Here is a 17398-nt window from a genome sequence, read left to right on the forward strand (position 1 = left end):
AGTAAAACCCCCAAATGTTCGATAAAAGGAGTAGGACCTTGGTCGGTTTCGGCAGCAGAGCTCTCAATACGTGAGTCATTTGCTTTATTAGAATTTTCTTGTATACCGTAAGCTTAGGGATGTATAGTACGCGTGTTAGGTGTTTAGTATACCTTTGTGTATGTGCCGTTACGTGTCCTTCACTGACAAGATGTTAATGGCATTTATTTCACGTCACATAACTTTCGTGAAGGTCCATTGAACTCTCCACGACTCTCCGACTGATGGCCTTTGGCATACAAGAGTAGTGTGTGGGAGCTTATGCAGGACGCAACAAGAAAGCGCTGCGCACAAAGGACGCACGCCTGATTCATAGCGTTGTTCTGCATCATGAACTGCCTCTTTCAATTCTTCCTTCCCGGCACAGTCCAGAGCCCGCCTGTTCGAAGCAAACTAGACTAGTTCCCACTCTAGCATTATTCACAGTTTAGACCACGGTGCATAATGTGTTCTAGAACGTCCGCTGGATTTGAGGAAATAAAGGCGCATAATTGGCTCACTTTCCTGGTGGACACCTTAACCACGCCGTAAGAGAAAAACACGAACGCTAGGTGGGAGCAAGCCTGTAGTCGGCGTTCGTGTTTTTAAGCCACGGAGTTGGATGTTTAATGCAGATTGTGCATTTATTGTCATAATTTGTTGGATATGTTTTCTGGGTATACTCCAATTGCGGTATGTATTAGCCTGTATTTGTCGCTAGCAACCGACTGCTCTCTACTCATGACTGTGGGGGGAAAAAGATACGCTTTACCACTTTACATGGGCCAGTAAAAAAAACACAGAGGCACCTCCAAAAAACAATAGACCAGCACAGCAGTAACGGGAGGCTGGGCTGCCTTGCCCGAAGACTGAAGAACAGCTTAAACTGATCGGCACAGCTCCGAAGACGGCCTCACTTTTGCCGGGAGAAATACTCGGTGACATTTTTCACTTCCTCACTCTATCACGGCGCAGTTGAGGCGTCCACTGACAAAATGAGCCTGTTATGCGTCTTTCCTTTTTTCAGATCACGCGGAGTGCCTAGACGACTTCTAGCACCGTGGTGTAAGCAGCGACTAAGGCTATACTGGGAAATAGACTGCCCAATATGATTTATGGTGTAAATATTCTCTTATTTTTGAGGAAAGGGAAGGCACATAACTGGCTCTATTTGTACGTGTGAACTTGAATTGCGCATTGAGAAAAAAAAACTTCGCTTCTATCCACTGCTACCACTGGCTAGACCAGGTTACGTGTGGGATGCTGATGCGTTACATGGCTGAAATTGTACCCCCTAACTTGTGCTTGGTTGAAGCTAACCTATTGCTGTCTTCGCTGAAAAACTAGAGAGGGGTTTTGCGGACACACCCGCTATAACCGAGAAGAACGGCGCAGTGCCCAGGAACTTACGCGAATCCCCTAGAATATTAATCAGAAAAGCAGAGGGCTTCGTGGATATGAATTGAACAAATGCTTGGTGATGCAATGTAATTAAAGCCTTAATATCAGATTTGCAGTTTTTACGGAGGTGCGCCTTTATATGCAGGTTGAGTGCTTGCGTGTCGCGTGTGGCCATTTTTTTAGTTGAAAAACTTGCCTCTATGCTGCAGGTCCTCATCGCCACTGTGCGAGGACGAAATTGCAGGTGATGCACAGAATATTTGCTACCTTCGTATGGCGCTCCCAGTGGCCATGTTCACTTCTTATTTCATCAGCTTGTTTCAAGTTTTTCTTTTTCAAATCGGCAAACCACCCTTGTTTAGTAGCTGCGCTTATTAGGCATCTTAGTGCCCATTTGCGGTCCCTATTCGCAGCGACTGGACACACTCGGTGGGGGGGAGGGGGGGGGGAGGGAGATTCCTTACAGAAGTTGCTGACACCTTCAATTTCCTCAGTGTGCGCTTTTCTTTAGACTACCTGTATAGCCTATCCAGAAGGCAAATGACTCAGAGTATTTGTTTCCTGTGCCGTTGTGCCGGCAACCTTTTCTGGGGTTCCCTGACACCAATATTTTAAAACGTGTTAGAGGAATGTGAATTTCTTTTTCTGGAAAAAAAACTTCTTTAAAGTGCACACTTCGACGCTGCCTGTGAAGACACTGCTCCATGCTAAGGAGGTGTTTGTGCCACGGACGGTGAATTGCCGCCTGTGCAATACACCAGAGATCATTGAATATTGTTTTATTCTGTGCATTGATGCCATGTTCTTCTGGGACATATTAGAACGAACAACTAAGAAGGACATTGACATCACACCCTACAGTATCCGTTTTTTGCCTGTGGAGAAAAACTGTGTTGTGCCATGTGATATACTTACGGTGCTGGTTCTATTTAGTCTCGGGAGGAGGCGCATGATCGTCTAGCAGGTCCAATCACCACGATCTTCGAAATAGTTGCTTCGGGAGCAGTGCGCTTTGGCGCGGGAGTATATTTTGCCCTGGAAGAGCCACCTAGCTGGCTCTCCTATTTGGATGCAGGTGTTCCACCCGGACTTTTGAAGTTTGGGAAGGTGGGGACGTGCAGGGTTATGCTGGCCTGGTGTTTTGTGGCGTAAGCAGGCTTATATTTTCTCTTCGGCACAATTTCCATGCAATAGAGAAAATAAAAGTGGCCTGTTGGCCTAGGGTCATGACTCTTGCTTTGAGTGCGAGAGATGCCCAGTGTAAATCCCGGACGGGCAAGTTATTTTATGAAAGCCGGTTTTTTAGTGCGCTAGCACAACACCCCCACACACCAATTTCGCAACTGTCTGTCTGGCTAATTTGACCCAGGTGGCCCTCTAGTTGGCAGGTGGGCCACCTCGGTCACATCACTCTGATGTCATGACAACCTGCCACCCGATTGTGACCAATCTACTCACCGTGGCAAGTGACATATCATTTAAAGACTGGTCTTCAGAGGTCGCTTCGAGAACAACGTGGGTCTCAGAAGCCCCACTAGTGGCAGCACCTGCTATCGGAGGGTAGTAGTGCACTGCTTAACCTTTGCATCACTGCGCCAGTAGGGGTATAAGGATTCCCTGGGAACTTTGAATGTAAAGTAGGAAATGACCGATTGCGGATATATACGGCCTTTAACCCAATAACGCCATCGTGTCGTACGCTTAAGGCAGAGCACAAGATACCGCTTCAGTTTCAATGCGCTCGCCGATTTCGTCGACCTTTTTCTGAAGCCTGCTTGACTTTCAAAACCTAGCCTCGCAACAAAACCGAAACAGAAGTGAAAAACCGATGTGCTAGCGAATCTATTTCGCATTTGGCCTAACCACACTAGATTGTACGTCGTTTACTTTCCTTTGCACGCTTAGCTTCGACTCCTGAGACGCTTTCAAGGCGCAAGCATAGCATGCCTTCGCGGCCGCGCGTTTGCCGAAACTCTTCTGTGTAGGTGACCCTAGCGGGACGCGCCACCGTGGCTGGCGTAGACTAATCAGAGGACGTGGCTACCGCAGCTTCCGGATCGAGTACTTTCTCCGATTACAGCTGCCATAGCTGCTGTTTTTATGGAGGTATGGAATCAGAGTGACGACGGGAGCTAGCCAGCACGAAGCACATGGAGATTCGTGTGTTGCTACAACGCTCGGCGTAAGGGGGAACTGTTCGCGTAGGTGTACGGGGCGCACTCCTGGCATTTGAGTAGACACTGGCGTATTTCGAGCACTAAGTAATAATGGAATCGACGGCAGGGCTGAACCCAGGAATTTTGACCCCCCAGGCGGAGTGAAATTGGTGCCCCCTCCTGTTCCTTTTGATAGCATAATTTGATCGCACTAGATATTCACGAGCTCTTAGCGCAAAAGCTTCTAGCCGAGGCTCCCAGAGCTAACTCTTTCACACGCTGAGTGAGACTTGGTGCGGACTGCCTCACTCTTATTACCCTCCCTACTTTGCCTATACTTCGCGCCAAAACACATGCGCTTTCGAAAAGCTTGCAGGCAAAGCAACCTCTCCTGTATACGAGCTCGTCGGAACATCCAGAATGTGTCGGGCCGCAGCGCCGAGGATAACTGCGTTTCCGAAATTCTAAGAACTGATATGGAAATGACTTATGGTGGCGAACACGCCTCACAATAAATAGACTAACAGCAAGAGCAAAAAATTGAAAAGTCGGTATTTGTTAACCAGCCTGTCAGCTATCATGTCTTATCTGTATTCTGATGCACTACACCACCATCGATGGTGTGTCGAAAAAAGCGACATTCGAACTGAAAAAGGCTATTTCTAAATATTTCCGAACATATTAGGTACTACAGGGTGTTACAGGCGCAACGCCTGTGTAATGACATCGAGCTGTAACGGATGGCTCTATGAATGGGAGGATGAGTCGAGGCTGAGGAATAAAACAAAAAATTGCAAAAACCGGTTTTCTGAATATCTGACTCAAGTGCGTGTTTTCATACCTGCACAACATGTGCCCCGTTGGCCTAGGGGTGTGATTCTCGCTTTGGGTGCGAGTGGCCCGGTTTCAAATCCTGGACGGGCCTATTGTTCTTTTTCTATTTATCAAAGTGTGCCCCTTCATGGTACTCGGCGAAGTACATTTTTCTGCGGTAGGTCTTTTTCTTTCTGGAAGACATCGAGAGACTATTTCTCTCCCACGGGCACAGTGCCACCCTGCGTCAGGCTTAGGAGAAGATTTGGCAGCAATTAAATTCCTTTAATGCATTCACAGAAATTTTAGTACATTTCTCGTTAATGTTAATTGAATTGAACGGGAGTTTGTGCGCAAATAGATCAGGGGAAAGAGTTCACGGCGGGCGACACAAACCAGCGAGCAGAACGGTGGGCAGTGCCGACGGCCACTCCTGTGCTAGCAGAACACCAGGTTTCTGAAAGAAATCTAAAAAATCGAAAGCACACTTGAAGAGGGATAAATACGTTCTATTATCCACATGTTTGTTTCGGGGACTTCTTGCGTTCATATAAAATTCAGAAACGTGCTTCCTACGCAATCACATTTCACTATTAATCAGTTTGTTATGGTCTTCAGTCGTATAAGTGGTCATTATTTTATTTGGATGTCACACTTGGCACGAACTGAGAGATAGACAATTTTTTCGAGGTTTGAGGTCCTACCAGCTGTTTCATCCGGGGAATTGCGCTCAAAGCCTCGCCCTTCTGAAGTCCATGCGTACTTGTAGCCATTTTCTTTCGCTTTGCGTTTCGTTTTGCGAGCCAGCGCAGTCGTTTGTTGGTTGCTGTCAAGTGTTCAAAAAATATGACGCCAAGTTTCTTAGTCTAGAATTGCCTGCTTCTCTCAAACCGTTTTGATTGAAAAATTTGAATGTCATAAACGTATGTTAAGAAAATTCAAGCACTTAAATTTTAACTACTACATCTATGCGACTGGCTGCATTTCGAGATCTGTAACAAGCCATCATTAATATCATATCGATATTTATAATTACGAAGACGCGCTCGTCCTCGGTGCTGTGGCTCCACAAATTTAGGCCATCTCAAGCGCCATTCGAAAAGCGCGCGTGTCCCAAGCGCGCTCAGCAACAGTAACGTGTAGATGCGACTCCGTGGCGCACGTATCACGTGACCTTCTCTATTCCACCTTTGCTGGAGCGAAGTTCCAGTATCAATCAAGGCCCTCATTATAGTAGTTGAAAAGATAGCGCTTAGAAATTAAACAGCTTGCAAGGGAATTAATAGCGCGGTTCGTTGTCACACCGGGTGTAAAGAAAACGAATGGTGTAGTGCGCTGCAAGTGACGCTAAGGCTATTTAATATTAATAGGCAACCGCAGAGAGCTCAGTGGATATGAAATGAATTGCGGCCTAGCAATAAGAGCAAAAAGAAGCCTGAATACCGGAATAAGATTTCTTGCGGAAATACGTCTTCATATACAGGTTAGTTGTACACACTCATCACGCGGCCCGTTGGTCTAGGGGTATGATTCTCGCTTTGGGTGCGAGAGGTCCCGGGTTCAAATCCCGGACGGGCCCGTATTTTTCTTTAAAAACTGCGTTCATTCTGCAAAGTTCGGAAAGATTTTTGCACCCTTAGCGACTCTTGCCTTCGCGGTTACGAGTGCTCTGTCGAACATAGTAAGTAACGCCCAGCGGTTTTCACAATTTTGCAGTCCCAGGCGAAGTCAGATTACTGTGAGTCATCTCTTTTTTATATTAAAGCTCACCATACTGAAAAGTGCTCATCCTACTGATTAATCATGTATTCCCAGAAGTAAATGTAACTTGAACGAAAAGCTCTGAAAGAGTTACTCAAAGGAAGCAATAAGAAAAATCTTATTCACGTGGTTAATAATGGCAAAACCGAAGCAGGAGGTCTGCAAACGCAGTATATTAACGGATACAAAGTAACAAAATAAACAGAGGAATAAAAATGCAGCACAGGCTATAAGGGGAATAATTAAAGTAATGAATTTTGAGGATTAAAGAAACCATAAAACGAAGCTCCTGTTACACTGACGGACGACGCCACAGTTCCGGTTAATTTGCCTTCAAACATTCTAAAACTGGAAATATTTAATTACTGGTTGGAGTTTAGGTTAGAGTTCATGAAAGTTCAGCGTATTTTTAGGAGTTTATTAAAAAAGCATTTTTATTTTTCGGCGAATATTATTTATAATGGAAGAATCGTCGGCTTTCTTCGCTGATATATGGGGCGTACCTGCAATGCCTGTGATGTGAGTAACGTACAGGTCATCATGCCTTGTTTCTAGCACAAGCAGTTCATTGCTGTTCACGGGGGCAGCCGCCCCGTCAAGCTGCTCAAGTAAGAAGCTCTTCTGCGGCAGCACTTTTCATTTTCTTCTGGCAAGCAGAATTTTAAACACATTATTAGTACATTATTATTTTTGCCAGTAATTCACGCGCATTGATCGTATTTCGTGCGCGTTTTGCGAAATAAGTGCTTTCATAATAGGAAAAGGTAACAGTGTCGGAATTATGAAAATGGGCCATGCGTCGAAAACATGCATGTAAGGTAAATAGTATAAAAAGTTCGTGCAAAAACCAAATAAGGAAAAACAAATACGTGATGATCAAGAGGCAATCAATGCGCAAACATTCGTGCCCCGCTTGCACCAGTGGAACGCGGCAATCCTGCATGGTTGCCTTTGAGTTGGAGTCAGTTTATGTGGTTGTGATATAGCTACAGTCTTTGTCAAAATTATACAGCCCAAGGGGTTTGCTTGCAAGGCATGTAGTGGGGTCCTTAAGAACATGTGCTTGCCCTCAGTTTGGGATGGTTGAGGACTTAAGTTCCTCCTCCCTTCGTGAAGTTAGGGTCCCTGAGTATGCATGAGGAGCCGCGAATGCAGGGCTCAGAAGCAGGCCCCTTGAGCTGTATAGTTTTGACAAAGACCGCACATGCGTGTTTATTGCTTGTTATTAGCTGCTCACCGCTTGGAATACGTACATACATTGGCTTAGGTCCTCCAGGCGGCTGCAGTCCGAGCCTGTGCCCATATGATAGGACTCGGTGCACAAAAGATTACAAGGCGGGGGTGCTGCAAGCAGCCGTCTCGAACTGACGCACATTCGCATCGCTCCGACTTTTCGAAGCTTTTTGGCCCAGACGTTTTTGGGCTAGGCTCCCAAAAATGGATGGGCCAGTGCCATCGTGTTCCTTGTCACCTGTGGACAACAGTTTCAACGCTTCCATGTCGAAGACTACCACAGGAAACCATCCGGATACATCCTATACGCCCACCGCCGATGCCGCCAACATGGCTCCCGGGGAGCCGCAGCAAGCCGCCGAGGCAACATCGCTTCGTAGCGGCACAGATAACGCGGCGCAATCTGCCGCTGTGCTTGACGCCGACGCAAGCATGACGGACGACGAATCCAGCCAAGTGGTTGCGGCGATACCTGTCTCCAATCCCTTCTCTGTTCTTTCCACGGAAAACATGCCTGGAAATAACCATTCTCAGGTAGGATCTTGCACTTTTCCATTTTCGAAATTTTCCAAGCAGCCTAGGATGGGGTTAGGCACTTCTCAGATAACTCAAGAAAACGCTCGCTTGGTGAACAAACGACACGGCGTAAAATTTGGCCGCTCGCAGACAGCAATAAATGGTTGCTACGCGGATACGCATTTTCAATCGCGGGGCCTTTCCTCGGCCCCCATGGTCACCACATTCGGCAGAACCGATCACTCGGCTGATAATGACCACTCTGAAGAGGATGATTGGCAGCCTGTTAGGCGAAAGAACAAAGCTACAGCTGCCGATCCAACCTGTGTTAAACATACTGTGATAATGAAGCTAACTTCACCTGGACAACTAGGTTCACTCCCCGCACACTGGCTGCACAGAGCCATTGCCGATGAGCTTCAAAAAATCCATTTTCACTCAGGCTTTCAAGTACGGCCTCTTGAAAGAAGCAATCAGTTTGCGGTCGACGTATCGCATACGCATGCCAGGGACCACCTTCTCGGACTGCAGTCTGTCTTAATTTCTGGAAAGCCTACATCTATACAAGCCTATGAAACCATTCGCTCCGGCCAGATCCGCGGGGTCATATATCGGGCCAACGGGCTAACAAGCGAACAGCTCATGGCCAACCTCACGTGCTACTCGTGCAAGGTAATCAGTGCCAGACCAATGGGCAAGAACGGAGCAGCTCTCATAACATTTGAGGGCTCCAGCCTTCCCCGCAAAATCCATCTATACAGCATACTCCTGCCGGTCATACCTTATCACCCTAAATCTGTCATATGTGAGACCTGTCATAAAATCGGACATAGGAAAAATTCGTGTCCACTAGTCGACCAACGTCGATGCTCGTTCTGCGGTCGCCCCGCACTTGGAAACCTCGAGGTATGCCCGACAGAACCACTAAGCCGTAATTGCTGAGGTCAACACGTAGCTACAGACCCGAAGTGCACTGTTCGGCGACAGGCTACCAAAACCCTGAGGAACGGCATTGTCCGCCGAATCCGAGTATCGCGACGAAAGGAGCGCAAGCAACAAGCCGAGCTTCTACATGGCAACGAAACGTTTTCGACGGCTGCGCACAAGAGCCCTGCCAGCGCACAGCGATCACCCTCGGAGCAAATTGTGCTTGTTAAGGAGGACTCCCCTCCAATACAAAGTCAGCCGTTACCAAAGGAACGAGGCAGTGAACATAAAACTAGAGGAAAAAATGCGCACGGCCGCTCTACACAAACTGAGAGCACTAGTCTAAGGAATGCCACACCTCCATCCCTAACGAGATCTCTTGAGCATTCCGCGACGGCGCCAAAGCAAGCACACATACACCGTGCTTATGCTGAAACTCTCCGTGCTACACAGCGCGGTGCAGAAACGCATCTGGCGCAAGATCGCTCACGCACGGTGCACTTAGATGAAGACCAACTCAAGCACATTATCGAAATGGTCACTGCTGAGGTGATCAAGCGCATGCTTCCACTCTTAGGACTGTCGCAGGCTTCTCCGAATCAAGAGCCCGGAATTGGGCACACATCATCTTCTCTTCCGCGCACCTTCCAGTTTCAAAATGGCGGGCACTAGCGCGAAACCTCATGACATTTTTGCTTCGGACTCTCCTATATGGTTCTTACAATGGAACTGCCGGGGAATCCGTCGCAAACAAGCAGAACTTCAAAGGAGACTGTCCATCACGCCGACGCTTCCTCTAGCTATCCTGCTTCAGGAGACTGGTACTAATAGGCCCAATCTAATAGGGTACAAACCTTACTGCACCCCTTCCATAGAGCACCGACGTCCTGGGCCAGGATCGCGATCCGCGAATCCAGTAGCCTATGGGCAGGCATGCGTACTTGTTCTCTCTCGCGCTGCCCACACCGAGCTTGATACGTCCGCGTGGTGCACGCAGACGCAAGAGGTAGCGGGAGTGCGCCTTACATTAGAAGGGGACCAACAAGCATTGGTTTTTTCGGTTTATGCCAGATCCTTCGGTACTACGACATATCGAGTAGATATATTTTTTATAGAACACTTCTTAAGGATATATCCTCAGGATCGCGTTATAGTTGGGGGTGATTTTAATGCCATGCACACCAGCTGGGGATATCATCGCTCAGATGCTAGGGGAAGGCATCTATGGCAGCACATTGTCAAAGACAAACTGACCATCGTTAACGACCTTACGCTGCCCAGTCGCTGTGGCCAGCACAAAGGTCAACAAAACACTTCTCCAGACCTGATACTTGTTTCCCATCCTAATGAGATCATATGGTCAACAAAACACTTCTCCAGACCTGACACTTGTTTCCCATCCTAATGAGATCATATGGTCACGGGCTGATGATGTCATGGGCAGTGATCACTATCCCGTGGTGGTGTCATGGGCCCCTCAAGGGCGAAAGTCACTAAAGCGGCAACAACGCCATCGAGTAGAGCAGCACGTCTCATGGGACGATTTTCGCAGAATGCTCGGTGAGGTGAACGTTCCCACAGAATTAGACGAACTCATTACTCAGATCAACGGTGCCAAGAAGAAAGCCACAACGAAGCTTTCAGTTAAATACGATGCCCCGAAGCTGGACTCCCACCTTTTGAGTCTGCGGAATCGTAGGCTTCGTGCTCTCAAGGCGTACCGCCGCTCTGGTCGGACATCCCACCGTAGGCGCGCCCTCACCCGCATTACTCAAGAGGTCGAGCAGTATACTATGCAGCTCGCTCTCCAAGATTGGCAGCTGCTGTGCCACTGGCTCAATGGAACAGTTAACTTGTCGAAGGCCTGGCACATATTTCGAGCTGTCCTTGGAAGCAAAAGGCCGATTCCCCCTTCCCAAGGCATGGCCCTGAAATTGAACGTCTACCCGGCTGATCTAGCTATACAAGCAGGGAAGGTCCCCAACCTGAAAAGGTGGATGCCTTGCCTGCGGACCCCGTCTCAGATACATCGAATGATTACGACGTTCCCTTCACATTAGACGAACTGGAGGCAGCCTTTTATGACTCAAACCATAAAAGTGCCCCGGGACCGGATGGTGTACGCTATTCAACACTTCTTAACCTTCCCAAATCACATAAACTTGCCCTGTTGAAAGTATTCAACGAATGCTGGACCAACGGTGCTCTTCCCCCTGCCTGGAAGGAGTCAGTTGTGATACCAATTCCAAAACCCGGTAAGCCAAGTCGGACATTACAAGACCTCAGGCCGATATCGCTGACGTCCAACCTTTGTAAAGTCATGGAACGTATGGCTCTGAGAAGACTGGAATGGTACTTAGACAAGTTCAGCGTCCTGTCTCCTATGCAAGTAGGTTTTCGACGAGGACTCTGCGCGCAAGATATTCTCAGAAGACTTCATAACGACGTTCTCGCATACCCTAGCAGCGCACAGCTCCGGGTGGTTGTTGGGGTTGACGTCAAAAAGGCTTTTGATTCCGTGCCCCACTCTACCATACTTCAACGGCTACAGGAAGTGGGGATACGCGGGAAAGCGTTTCTTGCGGACAGAACTTTCTCGGTAATGGTTGGGGATACTCAGGGTGCACGGCAACCTAACCGAACCGGCGTACCCCAAGGCGCCGTCATATCTCCGGCTCTTTTTATTATCGCGATGTCAGGTCTTCCGCCAATTCTAACGTCGATACCCGGTCTTAATTTTGCCCTGTATGCGGACGATGTAACGCTCTGGACCAATTCTGGGTCCCCTGCGGAGCAGGAATTAGCCTTGCAGACAGGCCTTAATGCCGTCCACGACTACATCAAGAAATGTGGCATGAAAACCTCTCCGGAAAAAACCGAGTACGTGGCTGTCATAAACGGTCCGCGGCTGCGAGCCGAGGCCGAACGAAATCTTATCTCTCTTCATTTAGGGGACTCGGTTATTTGCCGGAAACAAACAATCCGTATACTCGGAATGCTTATTGACGAGGATGGAGGAGCCAAAAGCTGGATTCATAACACGGTGCTTAGTTGCCATCAGGCTTTACATCTTATGCGCCGCGTCTCTGCTCGTGGGTGGGGAATCAAAGAGGTGGGACTCCGTCAGATAGCCCTGGCACTCATAACATCAAAAATACTGTATGCATATTCCCACATGCATATTCCTACAACGCCTTCAGCTTGAACGAATCAATCGGAAGGCGATGCGCCTTGTTACTGGCCTACCACAGTTCTGCCCAGTAGAGGACCTACACGCATGCAGCAAAATCAATGCCCTACAGGATGTGGCAGAGCAGCACTTGCAAGCCCAGCGTGTCCGTCTCTCCACAACGGCGGCTGGCCGTCAGATCCTGCGGGCATTAGGCTACAACACTGGCAAATTAGAGCTGCTGTCGTCTCCTGCCCCACCATGGAAACTAATCGATTTAGTAGAGGGTATGCCACTACCAAAGAACATGAGTTCAGCTAATCCCCAAAGGCGCAAAGCTGCCGCTAAACGTCACGAGAAGATGTCATACAAGCTAGCCCAGGAAGGGGCTATCCAACTATATACAGACGCCGCTCAGTTTCAACTTGGCGCCGCAATAGCTTGTCACGACTCTGAGTCAGATACCACAATAGTTGAACGGCTCTCCGAAGAACACACTGTCACTAATCTCGAACTCATTGCCATACGCCTTGCCATTACTCGAATAGTAGATCGACAGCATCCAGCTCCATGCACCTACCATGTTTACACTGATTCGCAAGCAGCGTACACCGCATGCCGCGCGGGGGGAGCAGACTATGCCGTTCTTAGCGCAATTCGAACGGAAGCCCGACGCCTGCTAGAGGAGGGCTACACTATTGTTATTAGATGGATTCCTGCACACGAAGGAATCACTGGAAACGAAAAGGCACACCAGGCAGCGCGCGCTGCAGCTCTTTCCGCACCTTTGCCTGGATGCACACGCGTTTCCGCTTCTTGGGCCCGTGATGACGTTGCACATCCGTCGTCACCTCCTATGGATAGGGCCGAGACATGGCATCGCGCACAATGCTATCGCCGCCGCATCCTCCAGCACGTGGCGAACCCTGAGCAATTATACCGCCGCCCACCTAGAAGTTTCCGAAGGGTAGAGGCGGTACTCCGCCGCGCCCAGACTGGCCAGCTTCTGTCGCCAGCAAAGCTCAACCTCATCAACCTGCACTCATACCCGACCCCTCAATGCCCGGCATGCCCGGCCAGAGGCACGGCCGAACACCTTTTGTGGCGCTGCCCTGCTTTTGACGTGGTGCGGGAGCGGCACTTCAGTCCCTGGGCGGGCACCGACCTGGCACCTTGCAGGAATGGGTCTATCCACCATTACACATCGGATCATCGGACGCACTCCGGGTCTGGCGGACTTTTCTCCTATACTTCAAGGAAGAAGAAGCGCCTGGCCGTTTCTTCGCAGAGCCGACCACAGGACCACCCCACTTCGAAGAAGTGGAGACCGGCCCTCCTCCCCCTCCCCCACCTCCACCCCCATGAATCCCCTCATTTCTGCCGCAAGGCTAGGCCTATTTTATGCAGAAATAAAGACGTATATAAAAAAAAGATTACAATGAGTGACTGGCTGGGCCTTTTTATTCAACTATTGCCACAGCCATCGTGCTCTGTGCCAGCCTTGCATCGCGGGCAAAGATGTCGCCGACAGCTTTTATTGCGACAGCCCGCTGCTTGGCTGCTGACTGCTCCGAGCTGTTTTCCTGAATCGCCTTGTCAACTACACCTGAAACACAAAGTGAAACGTGCCTTTAAGGCGCTTTTCGAAAGGGAACACAAGAAAGACAGCTCTGCATAGACATCAAGGCGACAGCTGGGGCTAGTATATATTCCATAACTGTAGTACAAAAATGCGCCCAGTTTTACAATCACAAGACACGACTGGACGAAGCGCACCAGTAGTGTCTTGAGTTCTGATTATAATACTCGGCGCATTTGTACTGCTGCATAGATATGATTGAAGCTATTGTTACATTGCTGCGGTATTTCGCCGGTTAGATATCAGGTCTGTAAACTACAAAGAGAAAGCCAGATCAACGTACGCATGACAGCCTCAACTTTCTCGGCCGCAGTGCTGTGCCGTCGGCGGTGCGCCGGCAAGGCTAGCTGGTGAAATATTGCTTTTTTACCTCTTCGGGTATCCAAAGATAGCGGGTGATGCCCCGCGCTTTCTTCACTTCATTGTGCGTTTTCATTGCGTATGAAGACATTTTTCATATCATTTCTGAGATGAACCAGAAAGAGCACAGAACACACCGCGCGTAAAAAAATGAAGGAACCATTACTCATAACTGAGGAGCAGGGGCGCAGCGGCCGGCTCGATACAGCAGCTCGTTTCTATCTTCTGGTCTCTACTCCCGAACAAGGGCGCCGAGCGACTGGCATAAGAAAAAAGAAAAAAATTGAGCCAAGGGGTCAGATGGTATTGCCACACAATAATCTTTACTGTGTATGATATCAAGAGGAAAGGATGATATTTTTGAATCGCCAATATCTCTGCTGCTTCATAAGATAGATCGATTTTTTTACGGGGGAATGATGGGCGATTCAACAGCGCTGTATTTGACTGTTTGTCTTATGTTTCATACTTTTTGCGCTGTGTTCCTTCATAACATCAATGACACTTTTGCTTTTTTTACCCTCTGTGGAGACCGTTGCAGTGACCGTTAAATATGTGTGATAAGTGTCGATCTGCACTTAACACATCAAAAATGCTATGGGCAGGATTTGAAATGAATTTATGATTCAGTTCGCAGCTCTGACAGGCTTCCAAATAGCATGGTTGCCAAGTGTAAATAGGGCCGGTAATTTTTTCATAATCGTTGTCATCATCAGCCTGACTACGCTCTCTGTTGGACAAACACCTCTTTCATATCTCTTCACTCAATATTTCCGTGTGCCAGCCTCAACCTCTTTATCTCCGCAAATTTCCTAATCTCATCCACCCCCCTATTTCTGGTAATTATGAGTTTGAAGCCTAGGTGTAGGAAGTGGAAATCTCAGAGCCACCACCGTGGAGGAAAATTGGTGGCCGCTGGACATCTTATTTGAACTTAATGAGCGTCATGTAAATAAATGAACTGTGAAACGGAGACTTTGATTTTCGCTGGTGTGAGTGAATTAAGTTCGACACAAATTGTTCACACGATCGGAGTCGCAGTGTTAAAGAATCCCCGTCCGCATCAATCGCATCCAATGTCCGCCGTTGTTTTTTGTCACGAGATTGCCGTACATATTTCGGACGTTTAGGCTGGGCGAATCCTGGATAATTATTTCATTAGAAAATTTACCGTGCTTCGAGAAATCTAAGTGTAGTGGTTGCTAGCTTTGCAATGTGTAGACGCATTGATATATACAGTCAGCCTGATATATAGCGATAGAGCTCCTCTATACATGTGCGTTCCGGGGTTCTTCACTGATTACTCGCAGCTCTGTTCGTTGCGTTTCCACTGTGTTTTCTACTAGACTTGAAAATATGAAGCTGGACTCGTCGGGAGGGGCGGGATATTAGAACGGGCTCTACCAGAGCTCTCGTTATCTCTCTGAAGATCCCTGAAGATTTTGTGGCGATTCGCTTCATTACGTAAACAGCTTTTTCCGCATGGGCGCATTAATAATGCGGAATGACTTCGGGGCCTTCTCTACGATGATTTTTGTCCACGGGTATCGAGGTGAAACTTCTCAAAAAGTGTCTGCAATCTTAGCACTTAAAAATATTAAAGCAAACTATCTAGGGGACCGTAATTAAAATTGCCATTAAGTTCGCTGTCATCCCTCCCTAACATGCAACAGAGGAGTCGATATTTCGATACCCTATACGACCCAGTCTCTTGTCGTGACTGGTTGGTATACAGCAGTCGCGGAGAGACCAAAGTGTGTGAGCACTTTGAACCCGCATTCTAAATAAAGGCGCCCATCAATGGGATTATAAACTGCCACCGTAAAGCTCAATCTTATAACTAACCAAAAATGTAAATTCTGAGCTGCTAAATGCAGTTAGGTTGTTCTGACGCAGTAATAAGTTCGAGGTAGTATAGCGAAGATGCGCATTTCCAGAGAATTTAGAATGATTCATCGATCGTTGTCGTTGCCACCAACGTCACCACAACAACCCCTCCGTACTACCGTTCATTCTTGCCGCTCCTGTGAAGTTACAATAGCTTCGCGAGATCGTATTTCTAAGGCCTGATAGCCTAGGAGAGCTTTTGGAACGGCGTCTTCCAGCTTCCTGTTCCCGGGATGCGCTTGGTGGAGTTATTGCTTCGTAGGTGAGGATACCAAAGGCCACCCCCTTATCTGGCACTACCCGTGTGCTGAGATAGTACTGTTTATTTCTTAGCCTCTTGATAATACGCTGTATTTGTAGCCAAAAAATTAAATCATGAGTGCTCTTGTACGCAAGTCCAAATTTCTCGTGCAAAAATTTTGAAAATTGGAAAATTGTAAGACATTGTTATTAAAATATTGAAGATAATGGTTCATTATTCTGATATGTAGCAAAATATTTTTTTTAAGTTCTCCAGCGATCGAATCGAACAGTTAAGATTGTCGTAGAAAACCAATTGGGAACGCGTTTGACGATAGAAAAAACGTGAATAGAAAAAAAATACAGGACTTCCGTCGGTTTATTTGCGGATATATTGATTGTTATAATGAAATCTTATATTGTACAAAAAATGACTGCGTTCATGAAAGGTTTCCCGCTCAAAAATGTTTTTTTCCAGAATTGCTGGATATGGAGATCACAGAAGATTTTTATCTGAGAGTTAAACTTGGAGTTCGTATGTACTTCTTGGAAAATGTTTAGTATCGGCACAAGTGCCACTCCGGAGTGTTCGATAAAAGGATTAGGACCTTGGTCGGTTTCAGTATCAGTGCCCTTAATACGTGAGCCGCTTGCTTTATCACAGTTTCCCCGTATCGCACGTTTTGAACATGGGACGCGTTTTTCGTCTCCGCGAACTCTCCTGGCCTTAACAAAGGCTGTTCCAGATTTTGTTTGCCCATCGTTAATGCGTTTTTGAAGTGCAGTGGACTACTTTCTAATCATGAAAAGCGCGCACATTTCCTTTGTGGGTTGTTCTTAACCCGGGCATTCTTAGCAGTGCTAAGAACCTTAGTTGGCTGCAGGAAATATAGTTAATCCATGGCTAGGTTTATCTTCTTTATTGTCCTGTTATTTAATCAACAGCGTGGACACTGCCTTCACTTGTTTGCTCTTACAATTCAAGGGTCGGATGAAGCCGCACAGTTCCCTGACACCCGTGTCTTTTACGAATGAAGCGCACTATTGATCTTACCTGTCTCGTGTCAACCGCGTTTAGTACTTCTTTGTGCCTGCTCCGTTACGCGTCCTTCGTTGACAAGATGGTAATGGCATTTATTTCACGTCACATAACTTTCGTGAAGTTTCATGGAACTCTCCACGACTGCCGGGCTGATGGCCTTTGTGATGTAGGAATAGTTTGTTTTATGGGGGTTTAACGTCCCAAAGCCCCTCAGGCTATGAGAGACGCCGTAGTGA

The 17398-nt window shown here is 47.6% G+C and overlaps 1 long non-coding RNA gene and 1 other non-coding gene across 2 annotated transcripts in view; one reads left to right on the forward strand and one right to left on the reverse strand.

Annotated features, from left to right (window-relative positions):
* The window catches only part of LOC144098751 (uncharacterized), a 389833-nt gene that overhangs the window by 166630 nt on the left and 205805 nt on the right, over nucleotides 1-17398 (reverse strand). The window lies entirely within an intron of this gene.
* Nucleotides 5896-5967, forward strand: TRNAP-UGG (transfer RNA proline (anticodon UGG)). The gene has a single exon. It is a non-coding gene; the product is annotated as a tRNA-Pro (tRNA).

The sequence above is a fragment of the Amblyomma americanum genome, chromosome 1 (genome assembly GCF_052857255.1).
Source record: "Amblyomma americanum isolate KBUSLIRL-KWMA chromosome 1, ASM5285725v1, whole genome shotgun sequence".
Taxonomy (NCBI): domain Eukaryota; kingdom Metazoa; phylum Arthropoda; class Arachnida; order Ixodida; family Ixodidae; genus Amblyomma; species Amblyomma americanum.